The sequence below is a fragment of the Rhinoderma darwinii genome, chromosome 6 (assembly GCF_050947455.1).
Source record: "Rhinoderma darwinii isolate aRhiDar2 chromosome 6, aRhiDar2.hap1, whole genome shotgun sequence".
In the NCBI taxonomy this organism is placed as follows: Eukaryota; Metazoa; Chordata; class Amphibia; order Anura; family Rhinodermatidae; genus Rhinoderma; species Rhinoderma darwinii.
Window position 1 is genome coordinate 92,760,337 of NC_134692.1, and position 18,380 is coordinate 92,778,716.

Here is an 18,380-nt window from a genome sequence, read left to right on the forward strand (position 1 = left end):
GTCCCCCTTTATTTGTAGCTCGTTGTCTAGGGATCCAGCCACCACTATTTACCTTTAGCGGTGGCCGCGCATGCGCAATGATATCCTCTCCGTCCTTAGGAGAGGATGTCATTTCTAGCACATGCGCATTAGATGCCGGGCCGGCCACCAGTGGTGAGATGAAGTCAGCGGTCTTCTCAAGGTACAGCATGTAACGTGTGTGTGTGTTTATGTGTTTGTGTGTGTGTGTGTGTGTGTGTGTGTGTGTGTGTGTGTATATGTGTGAAGGGTGCCGTGGTGTTGCAATTCACGGTGTGTTAGTTTCAACCAGGCTTACCATGCCTGGTTCATACAAACATTCTCCCAATGCTGCTAGAACTACATTAGCTAGCAACGTCGGGAGCACGCACACTACAGAGCGGCTTGATTGACATTGAGCCTTTCACGCCCCTGTTTATAAAAGATAACCAGCACTAGCTGAGTTATCAAGTTTTAGAAAAAGGTAGTTAGGGAATTAATTTTTCAAAAATTTTAACAGCAAATTATTTTTTCTTTAATTTCAGCTTAGAATGCCTAAACAAACTTTTTTTTACTCAACTTGGGAATAACCCTTTAACAGCACGTGATGCGGGTGCGATTTTAAGGAGTTAATCTATGTTCACTCACTCACTCAGTCTTGCATTCATCCTCCACTTAGGCTGGCAAACTGAGCATACATCACACCCCAACCCCCAACACAGTCCAGACAACCACAGTCCATATTCAACTTGTTGTCACCACCTACCAAGTTCTGAGCTGATAGGTCCCCAACACTTATACACATATGTACCACACACATTGCTCTTTAGCATCTGCAGAGAAACCCACTCTAAGGAAGACCTATGGATTTTTAAGAGCATGCAAGGGTAATGTTTTAAGATTAAACCCTTGCCATCTCAGCCATTTTTATTTTTTGTTTTTTTCTCCCCACTTTCCAAGAGCCAGAACTTTTTTATTTTTGGATTGGTATAGGCGTATAAGTACTACGGGACGAGTTGTATTTTTTCATTGTACCATCTAATGTACTGGGAAACTAGAAAATAATCCTTTGTAGGGTGGAATGGATAAAAACAGTGATTCCTCCATTGTTTTTTGGGTTTTCTTTTTACGGCGTTCACCGTGCGGTAAAAACAATGTGTTAACTTTATTCTGTGGCTCGAAACCATTATGGAGATACCAAATGTATATATTTTTCCTCTGTTACAACTTAACACCTTAACGACCGCCCACCGTCTTTTGACAGCAGGCGGTGCACGTATTTTGGCGTTGCTGTATAAGAGGCTGATGAGCGCTCCTGTGAGCATTCATCCTCTAAGCAGGAGCTGTATCCTGATCTTAGAGAAGCCTGCTGAATACATCCGGGGTCAGAAAACATTCGGACCCCAGCTATTTAACCCTTTGATCACCGCAGTCCATGACAGCGGCGATCAAAGGGAACTCCCCGCTTTGATCTCTTTGATCTCGTCATCGAAAACCCGGTGACGTGATAAAACACCAGGGAATCCCTATGCAGTCAGCCCTGGGGACCTACAAAGGACACCAGGGCTGTCTGTTCAGTAAGCCTGTTGTTCAGGCACACTATGTGCTGCCCTAACAGCAGCCTGTGTCATAGTGACACAGTATAATGTATTAGCATACAAAAAATGCTAATACATTATAAGTAAAAAATAAAGTTTGAAATAAAGCTATTCCCTAATGGGATTAGGAAAAAAGAAACAAAAAATAAAGTCCCCAAAAAAAGTCATTATTTTGCATAAAATATATTTTATTGCCTCTACACTAAATAAAAACAAAAAAACCTACACATATTCAGTATCTAAACGACCGTAATAACCTGAATAATTAATTTAACGGGTTAGTTAATGTGAACTGGATAAAAAATAAACATGAAAAAATGATGCAGAGAAACGCTTTTTCTTATATTCACGCCGTAAAAATTATTTTTTTCTACCTCCAAACTATGAAAAAAATAATTCAATTTCTCTCGCATAAAACAAGGCCTCATATGGCCACGGCCAAAATAAAAAAGTTATGGCTGCTGAAATGCAGAGAGGTAAAAACTGAAAAATTTATCTGGTCATTAAGACCTTTTCAGGCCCAGTCATTAAGGGGGTTTTACAAAGAAAAAACTTGTTTTGTGTCGCCATATTCTGAGATTCAAACTTTTTTTATTTTCCATCGATTGAGCTGTGTAAGGGCTTGTTTTTTTTAGAGCGATCTGTAGTTGTTATTGGTATTATTTTGGGGTACAAGATACTTTTTGACCACTTTTTATTCCACTTTTGTTGTGGACAAGGTAACTAAAAAACAGCAATTCTGGAATTTGTCATATTTTTTTTTTTTTTACAGCATTTACCGTGCGGGTTAATCATGATATCATGATATTACCGTGCGGGTTAATCATGATATTACCGTGCGGGTTAATCATGATATATGGTAATGGTTCAAACTTTTATGGATATGGCGATACTAATTATATATATATACAGTTAGGTCCAGAATTATTTGGACTGTGACACAATCTTCATGATTTGGGCTCTGCATGCCACCACAGTGAATTTGAAATGAAACAACTGAGATGCAATTGAAGCGTAGACTTTCAGGTTTAATTTAAGGGGTTAAACAAAAATATCCTGTGAAATGTTTAGGAATTGCAACCATTTTTCTACACAGTCTCCTCATTTCAGGGGCTCAAAAGTAATTGGACAAAGTAACATTACCATAAATAAAATGTTTTTTTTAATACTTTGTAGAGAAAACGTTTCAGGCAATGACTGACTGAAGTCTGGAACCCATGGACATCACCAAACGCTGGGTTTCCTCCTTTGTGATGCTTTGCCAGGCCTTTACTGCTGCTGTCTTCAGTTGTTGCTTATGTGTGGGTCTTTCTGCCTTGAATTTTGTCTTAAGCAAGTGAAATGCATGCTCGATCGGCTTGAGATCTGGTGATTGACTTGGCCATTGCAGAATATTCCACTTCTTTGCCTTCAAAAACTCCTGAGTGGCTTTCACAGTATGTTTTGGGTCATTGTCTATCTGTACTGTGAAGCAACGTCCAATCAACCTTACTGTATTTGGTTGAATCTGAGCAGAAAGTATATCCCTGAACACTTCAGAATTCATCCGGCTGCTTCTGTCTTCAGTCACATCATCAATAAACACTAGTGACCCAGTGCCTTTGGCAGCCATGCATGCCCATGCCATCACACTGTCTCTACCATGTTTTACAGAGGATGGGGTGTGCTTTGGATCATGAGCCGTTCCAAACCTTGTCCATACTTTCTTCCTCCCATCATTCTGGTACAGGTTGATTTTAGTTTCATCTGTCCAAAGAATGCGTTTCCAGAACTGGGCTGGCTTCTTTAGATGTTGTTTGGCAAAGTCTAATCTGGCCTTCCTATTTTTGAGGCTGATTAATGGTTTGCATCTTGTGGTGAACCCTCTGTATTTGCTCTCTTGAAGTCTTCCCTTTATGGTAGACTTAGATACTGATACTCCTACTTCCAGGAGAGTGTTCTTCACTTGGGTAGATGTTGTGAAGGGGTTTTTCTTCACCATGGAAAGGATTCTGTGATCATTCACCACTGTTGTCTTCTGTGGACGTCCAGGCCTTTTGGAGTTAACGAGATCAACGGTGCAATTTTTATTTTATTTTTTCAAGAATGTACCAAACTGTTGATTTTCCCACTCCTAACATTTGTGCTTATATTTGTCAGAACACATTGAATTTAAAATTGAAAAAGCCCCCCCGACATGTTTCACCACCGCAGTAGCGTCCTCAGCCCCAATTTTCCCCTGAGGACGCCACTGCGGTGGTGAAACATGTCGGGGGGCTTTTTCTATTTTAAATTCAATGTGTTCTGACAAATATAAGTCCCTACTCCAGCGGGCTCCAGACGCAAATCTTAAGCATCTCACGTAGGCAGTGTGGCCATCTGAGAGGGTGGTTTTACTGCACTCAGACGGAACTGACTTGAAAATCAATAGTATCACTATATGGAGACTTTTCATTTCACATTGTGGTTTTAATTTCTATTTGTATGCTTATAGTTATCCTAATAAAGCTGTACGCTGTTATACTAGTAAGCATTCAATAGGTGTCTGGGAAACAAGACCTAACATTTTGCCTTTGGCGATATTGATGTGTTTTTTTCATATGTACTTAAGCCCACCAGACACCTGGGTCTTCTTTTTGTTTTTTTGTATAACATTTGTGCTATCTCTCTGATGGATTTCTTCATGTTTTTCAGCCTAACAATGGTCTGTTTCACTTGCATTGAGAGCTCCTTTGACCTCATGTTGTGGGTTCACAGCAACCGCTTCCAAATGCAAATGCCACACCTGGAATCAACTCCAGAAATTTTACCTGCTTAATTGATGATGGATTAATGAGGGAATACCCCATGCAGCCTACTAAATAGCTTTTGAGATAATTGTTCAATTACTTTTGGTCCCTTGAAAAAGAGGCAGCTACATATTAAAGAGCTGTAATCTCTAAACTCTTCCTCAAATTAGGATGTGAATACCCTCAAATTAAAGCTCAGAGTCTGCACTTTAAGCCCATATTGATTATATAATTGTATATTCAATATGTTTTGGTGAACAGCTAAAATGCCAAAACTTGTGTCACTGTCCAAATAATTCTGGACCTATTTTTATTACATTGCTTCCCGGGGAAAATGGGAAAAGGTTGTTTTTTTCACTTTTTTATTTTTTTTGTATATATATATATATAAAAAAAACACCTTATTAACTATTTTTTTACTAGTCACCCTAGGGGCCTTGAACCAGCGATCATTGTATCTCATGTATTGCAGTATATTTTGTTTTATTTTTGAGTTTTAATTAAGACCTGCCCCTAGCCGGGCTTAATTGGAGCAGAAAGATGGCATACCTGGGGGGGCCTTCATTAGGCCCCCAGGTTGCCATGACAACCATCGGCACTCCGTGACCGTATTGCAGGCGGGATAGGCTATTGGAGGGGGCCTCCTTTTTCTATGGGCTTAGATGCCGCTGTCACTATTGACCACTGCACCTAAGGGGTAAAATAAGCGGCATCATAGTTATCCCTGATCCAGCCAGTTGCAATGAAGTGTTGGCTGTAACATACAGCCGACACCTGCTGATTTTGGAGGGGGCTCAGCCCGTGGGCCCGCTTTATAATTCCTCTTGTCGGCTATTCGGAACCCTATGTCAAATGTCCGCAAGGGGTTAAATACAAGAAGTACAGTGCTTGCAAAAAGTATTAAAAAGGACAAAATAAGGCTTCATTCACATCTACGCCAGGGTCCCGTTCTGACTTTCCGTTAGGATTTTCCTTCGGAACCGGACCCTGGCTGACACACACGGAAACCATAGGTTTCCGTTTCCATCACTATTGATTTCAATGGTGCCGGATACAGTGCCAATGGTTTCCGTTAGTCTCTGTTGTGCAAGGGTTCTGTCGTTTAAACTGAATCAATTTCGTAGTCGCTATTGATTTGTCAAAATGACAGAACCCTTGCACAACGGAGACAAACGGAAACCATTGGCACCGGATCCGTCACAATGGTGATGGAATCAGAAACCTATGGTTTCCGTTTGTGTCAGTCAGGGTTCCGTTCAGACGGAACATCGGAACGGAGCCCTGACGCAGATGTGAACGAAGCCTAAAATAACATACAAAAACTTGCAAAACAGTTGCAAAATAAATTGGAGAAAACAACAGACCTAAACACAATTCTTTAGAGTCTCTTCTGCTTCCTTGTGGGAACAAGGGTTGCACACCTCAGACTTCTATCTGACCCTCACAATGTAAACAACTTAATCAAGCCATGTTTTACAGCCTTACAAAACAAAAAATAACATTGCCACAGCACTCTGCGAGTGCTAAACCCACCAAATTATATGCTGTATACATACATTATTTAGCATTACTGCTATGTGTACTATTCTTAGAAATGTGAGGCTCTTTTTTATTAAACTGTGTAAGTTCACCTGCAACGTCTGTTTTACACCCTTGGCTCTTTTTAAATGTACAGACTGTTAACCGACTCTTTGCCATGCAAATAAAACCTGAATTCTAAAATTAAAAAACATTTTTTTATCATGCCCATATGTTTATTGAAAGTAGACACTTGACACATTGTGAAAATGTCACTTAGCACTTGACTGGTGAGGGTCCCAGAAAAAAGAAGAGTTTGTTGAATGGACGTTAAGGTACTAAGGAAGAAGAACATTGAGTATTAAATAGATGATTGTCCTTTAATTCAGCTCACTATAATTGCTCAGTCTGGAGGACGATGTGCATTGGCCCATCTTTTGGAGTTTGCTCAGTAATTATCTTTTTTGATCAAACATACTGCTGTTACACAGACCTTTCATGTAGCTGTGTGAATGACTCCTTAAAGATATAAAGTCTAGAAAAAAATCTAATTTGGTTTGGTGATGGTCTTTGAAATTGGCCTAGTGGTTCATGGGTCAAACTCTTAGGGTATGTGCACACGATAGCAGGCATTTACGTGTGAAAAGGCAGACTATTTTCAAGAGAAAACAGCTGCCTCGTTTCACACGTAAATGCTCCTCCTCGTATTATGCGAGGCGTCTGTGACGCTCGTAAATCTTGAGCTGCTCTTCATTGAGTTCAATGAAGAACGGCTCAAATTACGTTACAAAGAAGTGCCCTGCACTTCTTTGCCGAGGCAGTCAATTTACGCGTCGTCGTTTGACAGCTGTCAAACGACGACGCGTAAATTACAGGTCGTCTGCACAGTACGTCGGCAAACCCATTCAAATGAATGGGCAGATGTTTGCCGACGTATTGTAGCCCTATTTTCAGGCGTAAATCGAGGCATAATACGCCTCGTTTACGCCTGAAAATAGGTCGTGTGAACCCAGCCTTAACAGGAGAGAAACATAGTCCCGGAGTTATGAAAGTATATGTAGAATGTGTGTGTGTGTGTGTGTGTGTGTGTGTGTGTGTGTGTGTGAAAAGGTACCATTCAAAATCAAGGGCAATTTGCAAATTGGCTGGATAACTTTTTTTTCTTTTTTCAGTAATTAAAATTAATTATGTGCCTGTCAAATTAATACTGTGTCATTAAAGGGTTATGCCCATCTACAAAAATCTATCTATTAAGCTTACCCTTCTAAAGATATACATTTTTGTAATTACCTTTCTCTATCCCAGCGATGTCGTTTTCGGGATATTCTTTCTTCTTCTCGCCGTCTGTCCCCCTTTATTTGTAGCTCGTTGTCTAGGGATCCAGCCACCACTATTTACCTTTAGCGGTGGCCGCGCATGCGCAATGATATCCTCTCCGTCCTTAGGAGAGGATGTCATTTCTAGCACATGCGCATTAGATGCCGGGCCGGCCACCAGTGGTGAGATGAAGTCAGCGGTCTTCTCAAGGTACAGCATGTAACGTGTGTGTGTGTTTATGTGTTTGTGTGTGTGTGTGTGTGTGTGTGTGTGTGTATATGTGTGAAGGGTGCCGTGGTGTTGCAATTCACGGTGTGTTAGTTTCAACCAGGCTTACCATGCCTGGTTCATACAAACATTCTCCCAATGCTGCTAGAACTACATTAGCTAGCAACGTCGGGAGCACGCACACTACAGAGCGGCTTGATTGACATTGAGCCTTTCACGCCCCTGTTTATAAAAGATAACCAGCACTAGCTGAGTTATCAAGTTTTAGAAAAAGGTAGTTAGGGAATTAATTTTTCAAAAATTTTAACAGCAAATTATTTTTTCTTTAATTTCCTCTTAGAATGCCTAAACAAACTTTTTTTTACTCAACTTGGGAATAACCCTTTAACAGCACGTGATGCGGGTGCGATTTTAAGGAGTTAATCTATGTTCACTCACTCACTCAGTCTTGCATTCATCCTCCACTTAGGCTGGCAAACTGAGCATACATCACACCCCAACCCCCAACACAGTCCAGACAACCACAGTCCATATTCAACTTGTTGTCACCACCTACCAAGTTCTGAGCTGATAGGTCCCCAACACTTATACACATATGTACCACACACATTGCTCTTTAGCATCTGCAGAGAAACCCACTCTAAGGAAGACCTATGGATTTTTAAGAGCATGCAAGGGTAATGTTTTAAGATTAAACCCTTGCCATCTCAGCCATTTTTATTTTTTGTTTTTTTCTCCCCACTTTCCAAGAGCCAGAACTTTTTTATTTTTGGATTGGTATAGGCGTATAAGTACTACGGGACGAGTTGTATTTTTTCATTGTACCATCTAATGTACTGGGAAACTAGAAAATAATCCTTTGTAGGGTGGAATGGATAAAAACAGTGATTCCTCCATTGTTTTTTGGGTTTTCTTTTTACGGCGTTCACCGTGCGGTAAAAACAATGTGTTAACTTTATTCTGTGGCTCGAAACCATTATGGAGATACCAAATGTATATATTTTTCCTCTGTTACAACTTAACACCTTAACGACCGCCCACCGTCTTTTGACAGCAGGCGGTGCACGTATTTTGGCGTTGCTGTATAAGAGGCTGATGAGCGCTCCTGTGAGCATTCATCCTCTAAGCAGGAGCTGTATCCTGATCTTAGAGAAGCCTGCTGAATACATCCGGGGTCAGAAAACATTCGGACCCCAGCTATTTAACCCTTTGATCACCGCAGTCCATGACAGCGGCGATCAAAGGGAACTCCCCGCTTTGATCTCTTTGATCTCGTCATCGAAAACCCGGTGACGTGATAAAACACCAGGGAATCCCTATGCAGTCAGCCCTGGGGACCTACAAAGGACACCAGGGCTGTCTGTTCAGTAAGCCTGTTGTTCAGGCACACTATGTGCTGCCCTAACAGCAGCCTGTGTCATAGTGACACAGTATAATGTATTAGCATACAAAAAATGCTAATACATTATAAGTAAAAAATAAAGTTTGAAATAAAGCTATTCCCTAATGGGATTAGGAAAAAAGAAACAAAAAATAAAGTCCCCAAAAAAAGTCATTATTTTGCATAAAATATATTTTATTGCCTCTACACTAAATAAAAACAAAAAAACCTACACATATTCAGTATCTAAACGACCGTAATAACCTGAATAATTAATTTAACGGGTTAGTTAATGTGAACTGGATAAAAAATAAACATGAAAAAATGATGCAGAGAAACACTTTTTCTTATATTCACGCCGTAAAAATTATTTTTTTCTACCTCCAAACTATGAAAAAAATAATTCAATTTCTCTCGCATAAAACAAGGCCTCATATGGCCACGGCCAAAATAAAAAAGTTATGGCTGCTGAAATGCAGAGAGGTAAAAACTGAAAAATTTATCTGGTCATTAAGACCTTTTCAGGCCCAGTCATTAAGGGGGTTTTACAAAGAAAAAACTTGTTTTGTGTCGCCATATTCTGAGATTCAAACTTTTTTTATTTTCCATCGATTGAGCTGTGTAAGGGCTTGTTTTTTTTAGAGCGATCTGTAGTTGTTATTGGTATTATTTTGGGGTACAAGATACTTTTTGACCACTTTTTATTCCACTTTTGTTGTGGACAAGGTAACTAAAAAACAGCAATTCTGGAATTTGTCATATTTTTTTTTTTTTTACAGCATTTACCGTGCGGGTTAATCATGATATCATGATATTACCGTGCGGGTTAATCATGATATTACCGTGCGGGTTAATCATGATATATGGTAATGGTTCAAACTTTTATGGATATGGCGATACTAATTATATATATATACAGTTAGGTCCAGAATTATTTGGACTGTGACACAATCTTCATGATTTGGGCTCTGCATGCCACCACAGTGAATTTGAAATGAAACAACTGAGATGCAATTGAAGCGTAGACTTTCAGGTTTAATTTAAGGGGTTAAACAAAAATATCCTGTGAAATGTTTAGGAATTGCAACCATTTTTCTACACAGTCTCCTCATTTCAGGGGCTCAAAAGTAATTGGACAAAGTAACATTACCATAAATAAAATGTTTTTTTTAATACTTTGTAGAGAAAACGTTTCAGGCAATGACTGACTGAAGTCTGGAACCCATGGACATCACCAAACGCTGGGTTTCCTCCTTTGTGATGCTTTGCCAGGCCTTTACTGCTGCTGTCTTCAGTTGTTGCTTATGTGTGGGTCTTTCTGCCTTGAATTTTGTCTTAAGCAAGTGAAATGCATGCTCGATCGGCTTGAGATCTGGTGATTGACTTGGCCATTGCAGAATATTCCACTTCTTTGCCTTCAAAAACTCCTGAGTGGCTTTCACAGTATGTTTTGGGTCATTGTCTATCTGTACTGTGAAGCAACGTCCAATCAACCTTACTGTATTTGGTTGAATCTGAGCAGAAAGTATATCCCTGAACACTTCAGAATTCATCCGGCTGCTTCTGTCTTCAGTCACATCATCAATAAACACTAGTGACCCAGTGCCTTTGGCAGCCATGCATGCCCGTGCCATCACACTGTCTCTACCATGTTTTACAGAGGATGGGGTGTGCTTTGGATCATGAGCCGTTCCAAACCTTGTCCATACTTTCTTCCTCCCATCATTCTGGTACAGGTTGATTTTAGTTTCATCTGTCCAAAGAATGCGTTTCCAGAACTGGGCTGGCTTCTTTAGATGTTGTTTGGCAAAGTCTAATCTGGCCTTCCTATTTTTGAGGCTGATTAATGGTTTGCATCTTGTGGTGAACCCTCTGTATTTGCTCTCTTGAAGTCTTCCCTTTATGGTAGACTTAGATACTGATACTCCTACTTCCAGGAGAGTGTTCTTCACTTGGGTAGATGTTGTGAAGGGGTTTTTCTTCACCATGGAAAGGATTCTGTGATCATTCACCACTGTTGTCTTCTGTGGACGTCCAGGCCTTTTGGAGTTAACGAGATCAACGGTGCAATTTTTATTTTATTTTTTCAAGAATGTACCAAACTGTTGATTTTCCCACTCCTAACATTTGTGCTTATATTTGTCAGAACACATTGAATTTAAAATTGAAAAAGCCCCCCCGACATGTTTCACCACCGCAGTAGCGTCCTCAGCCCCAATTTTCCCCTGAGGACGCCACTGCGGTGGTGAAACATGTCGGGGGGCTTTTTCTATTTTAAATTCAATGTGTTCTGACAAATATAAGTCCCTACTCCAGCGGGCTCCAGACGCAAATCTTAAGCATCTCACGTAGGCAGTGTGGCCATCTGAGAGGGTGGTTTTACTGCACTCAGACGGAACTGACTTGAAAATCAATAGTATCACTATATGGAGACTTTTCATTTCACATTGTGGTTTTAATTTCTATTTGTATGCTTATAGTTATCCTAATAAAGCTGTACGCTGTTATACTAGTAAGCATTCAATAGGTGTCTGGGAAACAAGACCTAACATTTTGCCTTTGGCGATATTGATGTGTTTTTTTCATATGTACTTAAGCCCACCAGACACCTGGGTCTTCTTTTTGTTTTTTTGTATAACATTTGTGCTATCTCTCTGAGGGATTTCTTCATGTTTTTCAGCCTAACAATGGTCTGTTTCACTTGCATTGAGAGCTCCTTTGACCTCATGTTGTGGGTTCACAGCAACCGCTTCCAAATGCAAATGCCACACCTGGAATCAACTCCAGAAATTTTACCTGCTTAATTGATGATGGATTAATGAGGGAATACCCCATGCAGCCTACTAAATAGCTTTTGAGATAATTGTTCAATTACTTTTGGTCCCTTGAAAAAGAGGCAGCTACATATTAAAGAGCTGTAATCTCTAAACTCTTCCTCAAATTAGGATGTGAATACCCTCAAATTAAAGCTCAGAGTCTGCACTTTAAGCCCATATTGATTATATAATTGTATATTCAATATGTTTTGGTGAACAGCTAAAATGCCAAAACTTGTGTCACTGTCCAAATAATTCTGGACCTATTTTTATTACATTGCTTCCCGGGGAAAATGGGAAAAGGTTGTTTTTTTCACTTTTTTATTTTTTTTGTATATATATATATAAAAAAAACACCTTATTAACTATTTTTTTACTAGTCACCCTAGGGGCCTTGAACCAGCGATCATTGTATCTCATGTATTGCAGTATATTTTGTTTTATTTTTGAGTTTTAATTAAGACCTGCCCCTAGCCGGGCTTAATTGGAGCAGAAAGATGGCATACCTGGGGGGGCCTTCATTAGGCCCCCAGGTTGCCATGACAACCATCGGCACTCCGTGACCGTATTGCAGGCGGGATAGGCTATTGGAGGGGGCCTCCTTTTTCTATGGGCTTAGATGCCGCTGTCACTATTGACCACTGCACCTAAGGGGTAAAATAAGCGGCATCATAGTTATCCCTGATCCAGCCAGTTGCAATGAAGTGTTGGCTGTAACATACAGCCGACACCTGCTGATTTTGGAGGGGGCTCAGCCCGTGGGCCCGCTTTATAATTCCTCTTGTCGGCTATTCGGAACCCTATGTCAAATGTCCGCAAGGGGTTAAATACAAGAAGTACAGTGCTTGCAAAAAGTATTAAAAAGGACAAAATAAGGCTTCATTCACATCTACGCCAGGGTCCCGTTCTGACTTTCCGTTAGGATTTTCCTTCGGAACCGGACCCTGGCTGACACACACGGAAACCATAGGTTTCCGTTTCCATCACTATTGATTTCAATGGTGCCGGATACAGTGCCAATGGTTTCCGTTAGTCTCTGTTGTGCAAGGGTTCTGTCGTTTAAACTGAATCAATTTCGTAGTCGCTATTGATTTGTCAAAATGACAGAACCCTTGCACAACGGAGACAAACGGAAACCATTGGCACCGGATCCGTCACAATGGTGATGGAATCAGAAACCTATGGTTTCCGTTTGTGTCAGTCAGGGTTCCGTTCAGACGGAACATCGGAACGGAGCCCTGACGCAGATGTGAACGAAGCCTAAAATAACATACAAAAACTTGCAAAACAGTTGCAAAATAAATTGGAGAAAACAACAGACCTAAACACAATTCTTTAGAGTCTCTTCTGCTTCCTTGTGGGAACAAGGGTTGCACACCTCAGACTTCTATCTGACCCTCACAATGTAAACAACTTAATCAAGCCATGTTTTACAGCCTTACAAAACAAAAAATAACATTGCCACAGCACTCTGCGAGTGCTAAAACCACCAAATTATATGCTGTATACATACATTATTTAGCATTACTGCTATGTGTACTATTCTTAGAAATGTGAGGCTCTTTTTTATTAAACTGTGTAAGTTCACCTGCAACGTCTGTTTTACACCCTTGGCTCTTTTTAAATGTACAGACTGTTAACCGACTCTTTGCCATGCAAATAAAACCTGAATTCTAAAATTAAAAAACATTTTTTTATCATGCCCATATGTTTATTGAAAGTAGACACTTGACACATTGTGAAAATGTCACTTAGCACTTGACTGGTGAGGGTCCCAGAAAAAAGAAGAGTTTGTTGAATGGACGTTAAGGTACTAAGGAAGAAGAACATTGAGTATTAAATAGATGATTGTCCTTTAATTCAGCTCACTATAATTGCTCAGTCTGGAGGACGATGTGCATTGGCCCATCTTTTGGAGTTTGCTCAGTAATTATCTTTTTTGATCAAACATACTGCTGTTACACAGACCTTTCATGTAGCTGTGTGAATGACTCCTTAAAGATATAAAGTCTAGAAAAAAATCTAATTTGGTTTGGTGATGGTCTTTGAAATTGGCCTAGTGGTTCATGGGTCAAACTCTTAGGGTATGTGCACACGATAGCAGGCATTTACGTGTGAAAAGGCAGACTATTTTCAAGAGAAAACAGCTGCCTCGTTTCACACGTAAATGCTCCTCCTCGTATTATGCGAGGCGTCTGTGACGCTCGTAAATCTTGAGCTGCTCTTCATTGAGTTCAATGAAGAACGGCTCAAATTACGTTACAAAGAAGTGCCCTGCACTTCTTTGCCGAGGCAGTCAATTTACGCGTCGTCGTTTGACAGCTGTCAAACGACGACGCGTAAATTACAGGTCGTCTGCACAGTACGTCGGCAAACCCATTCAAATGAATGGGCAGATGTTTGCCGACGTATTGCAGCCCTATTTTCAGGCGTAAATCGAGGCATAATACGCCTCGTTTACGCCTGAAAATAGGTCGTGTGAACCCAGCCTTAACAGGAGAGAAACATAGTCCCGGAGTTATGAAAGTATATGTAGAATGTGTGTGTGTGTGTGTGTGTGTATATATATATATATATATATATATATATATATATATATATATATATATATATATATAGTGGAGGAAATAAGTATTTGATCCCTTGCTGATTTTGTAAGTTTGCCCACTGTCAAAGACCTGAGCAGTCTAGAATTTTTAGGCTAGGTTAATTTTACCAGTGACAGATTATACTTTAAAAAAAAACAGAAAATCACATAGTCAAAATTATATATATTTATTTGCATTGTGCACAGAGAAATAAGTATTTGATCCCTTTGGCAAACAAGACTTAATACTTGGTGGCAAAACTCTTGTTGGCAAGCACAGCAGTCAGATGTTATTTGTAGTTGATGATGAGGTTTGCACACATGTTAGATGGAATTTTGGCCCACTCCTCTTTGCAGATCATCTGTAAATCATTAAGATTTCGAGGCTGTCGCTTGGCAACTGGATCTTCAGCTCCCTCCATAAGTTTTCGATGGAATTAAGGTCTGGAGACTGGCTAGGCCACTCCATGACCTTAATGTGCTTCTTTTTGAGCCACTCCTTTGTTGCCTTGGCTGTATGTTTCGGGTCATTGTCATGCTGGAAGACCCAGCCACGAGCCATTTTTAATGTCCTGGTGGAGGGAAGGAGGTTGTCATTCAGGATTTGACGGTACATGGCTCCATCCATTCTCCCATTGATGCGGTGAAGTAGTCCTGTGCCCTTAGCAGAGAAACACAAAATAAGCACAATGATAGAATATTCCGTTCCGTTAACTATTTATATTTACTGCCTGAAGATAGAAAGATTAAAATATTAGTTTATTTTAATTGTTTGATAAAATCAGCTATCCTAGCCCTAAGTACAATATAACAGGCTCAGATGAGGTAGTCAGTAATGAGGAGAGGTGTACTGATGTGATAGTGTAGTGTAATTCCAGACACCAAGCAACTCCCCTCACTGACTAACAGACAATCCAACGAGTTTCAGTGCCACATACATAAGTGACACATCATCAGGGATTATCAATTCTTTCAATATAGTTATTGTTTCACTGTATTATCTGCCGGTCAGCACAATTGTGTGCTTGTTAGACCTCACGGCGCGTGTACGACTCTAATGCATTGGCCGCACACGCGCCAGCGAAGTTCCGGTCTATTTGACAGGCCAAAGCCCACCCAATCTGCTGCACTCTGCTAGTGCATAGCCATCTAAATACTCAGGAGTCAGCTGGTACATGGTTAAATCGGAGTTTAAAAGGAAGCTACAGATGCGGGTCATGTAAGGCATGTGCGTCAATAGTATGTGGCAGTAAATTCATTAGTACCACCACAGGTAAGAGCTTTGAAAACAGGTCCTACATTAACCTGCAAAACCAAGGGGTTGGTCTATTTGATCACCTGTGACTGTAAACTGCAATACGTAGGGAAAACGATAAGAGAATTTAGAAGGAGGATTAGGGAACACATTGGTGATATTAGGCGACAAGAGGATACCCCAGTGTCCCGTCATGTCTGGGAGCACCATAAAGGTGACTCCTCTAGCCTCAAATTTCAAGGGGTGGAATGTATTAGACAGACACTGAGAGGTGGTGATGTGGATAGGAGGATCATGCAAAAAGAAGCGCAATGGATCCACCGTCTACAGACCATTTGTCCCCAAGGCCTTAACGAACAGATCTCATATGCGTGTTTCCTATAGGAGAACTCCATAACTTTAACAACTACTCCATATATGTGACTCTGTCAATGTTTTGTGGGTGGCTAGTGCTCTGTCTACGTGTTTTCTGTCATTAATCAATGTTGTTAAATTCCTTTGGTAATCTATACAGCGATGCGTATTCATGGCCGTTTCGGGGGGGGGTTCCTTGGATCGTGTATACATCTACCATAATCGAATTAATATAAAAGGACACTATCAAACCATTTATCTAGGTTTTTCCTTTTTCTAATGTATGGCGTTTTGTGTTGCGGTTAGTCTCCTCTGTCTGTGGTGTGTGTGCACCGCAGTCTTGGATTGATGGAGGAGTTCATGTTTGCCTGGTGATCTCCAGGGCAACCTAGGACGCTGTTAGCGTTCTGGTTAAAGCGGAGTGGTAGCTTGGAATAGGCTCGGCTCTTATCTTGCAACGTCATAATTGAGGTGTTTGCTGCGGGTTGGTGCCCGGCAGTAAAGGACTTCATCCGACTAGCTATTTAATTGTATGTCTGGCGCTGTTATGTTGCAGTTTTTGTTTTCTTTTGGGGGGTATGTGTACCACGGTATTGGATCTATGCAGTAGTTTATGTCCGCCTTGAGATCTCCAAGGTAACATGGGATGCCGTGACGTTCCTGTCAAAGCTGATTGGTAGCTAGAAAGGAGGCTCGGCACTCATCCTGCAACGTCATTGTTTTGATGTGGTCACTGCGGGTTGGTGCCTGGCCTAAGCTACGTCAGCAGAGTGGGTGGGCTTTGGCCTGTCAAATAGACCGGAACTTCGCCGGCGCGTGTGCGGCCAATGCATTAGAGTCGTACACGCGCCGTGAGGTCTAACAAGCACACAATTGTGCTGACCGGCAGATAATACAGTGAAACAATAACTATATTGAAAGAATTGATAATCCCTGATGATGTGTCACTTGTGTATGTGGCACTGAAACGCGTTGGATTGTCTGTTAGTCAGTGAGGGGAGTTAGTAGAATATATCGTAAGGGGTGAGGTGTTGCTTGGTGTCTGGAATTACACTACACTATCACATCAGTACACCTCTCCTCATTACTGACTACCTCATCTGAGCCTGTTATATTGTACTTAGGTCTAGGATAGCTCATTTTATCAAACAATTCAAAGAAACTAATATTTTAATCGTCTTAGCAGAGAAACACCCCCAAAACATAATGTTTCCACCTCCATGCTTGACAGTGGGGATGGTGTTCTTTGGGTCATAGGCAGCATTTCTCTTCCTCCAAACACGGCGAGTTGAGTTAATGCCAAAGAGCTCAATTTTAGTCTCATCTGACCACAGCACCTTCTCCCAATCACTCTCAGAATCATCCAGATGTTCATTTGCAAACTTCAGACGGGCCTGTACATGTGCCTTCTTGAGCAGGGGGACCTTGCGGGCACTGCAGGATTTTAATCCATTACGGCGTAATGTGTTGCCAATGGTTTTCTTGGTGACTGTGGTCGCAGCTGCCTTGAGATCATTAACAAGTTCCCCCCGTGTAGTTTTCGGCTGAGCTCTCACCTTCCTCAGAATCAAGGATACCCCACGAGGTGAGATTTTGCATGGAGCCCCGGATCGATGTTGATTGACAGTCATTTTGTATGTCTTCCATTTTCTTACTATTGCACCAACAGTTGTCTCCTTCTCACCCAGCGTCTTACTTATGGTTTTGTAGCCCATTCCAGCCTTGTGCAGGTCTATGATCTTGTCCCTGACATCCTTAGAAAGCTCTTTGGTCTTGCCCATGTTGTAGAGGTTAGAATCAGACTGATTAATTGAGTCTGTGGACAGGAGTCTTTTATACAGGTGACCATTTAAGACAGCTGTCTTTAATGCAGGCACCAAGGGCGGAGCGTAGCCGTGCAGTGTGATGGCAGCTTGAGTCCAGAGCTCCTCACTGATACCAGCCAAAACCCGAGCTATATCGACCCACATCGTTGGAAAATGGTTAAACCGGCAAAGGAGAAACTTAAAGATCACACTGGCACACCCAAACCGGGGAAAGCACAAGCAGACATGGAGAAATTTCTCCATAAAAGGCATGAAGAATCTCCGGCCCGGAAATCTAAGATGGCCACCGTGCATGCTGCTCCACAGTGCCGAGATGACGATTCAGATGAGGAGAGTGGAGGTGAGCAATCTGAGTCGGGAGACACTAATGATTTAGCACCAGTGTCACGGGGGTTTATGAAGAGGATCTTATACAAAGCCTTGACTCCTCTTACTAAAGAACTGTCAGAGATAAGCACTGATTTACGTCAGATAGGATCACGGGTGGAGACGCTTGAAGCGGCACAGACAGACATGAGAGTTTATCATGACAAAGTGCGGGACATTCTACATTCACAACAAGATCAATTGAATGAGATGTTTATGCGGACAGAAGACCAAGAAAATAGGAGTCGGAGGAAGAATATCAGGCTGCGGGGAGTACCTGAGTCATACGCACATGAGACTTTGGGCAAACTTGCTCATGACATATTCTCTTCAGTTCTAGGAGTAAACAGCCATGATACAGTTCGGATA

General features: G+C 41.2%; 1 protein-coding gene across 4 annotated transcripts in view; it reads left to right on the forward strand.

Moving 5' to 3' along the window:
• PGAP1 (post-GPI attachment to proteins inositol deacylase 1) overlaps positions 1 to 18,380 on the forward strand; it is a 734,955-nt gene that overhangs the window by 702,228 nt on the left and 14,347 nt on the right. The window lies entirely within an intron of this gene.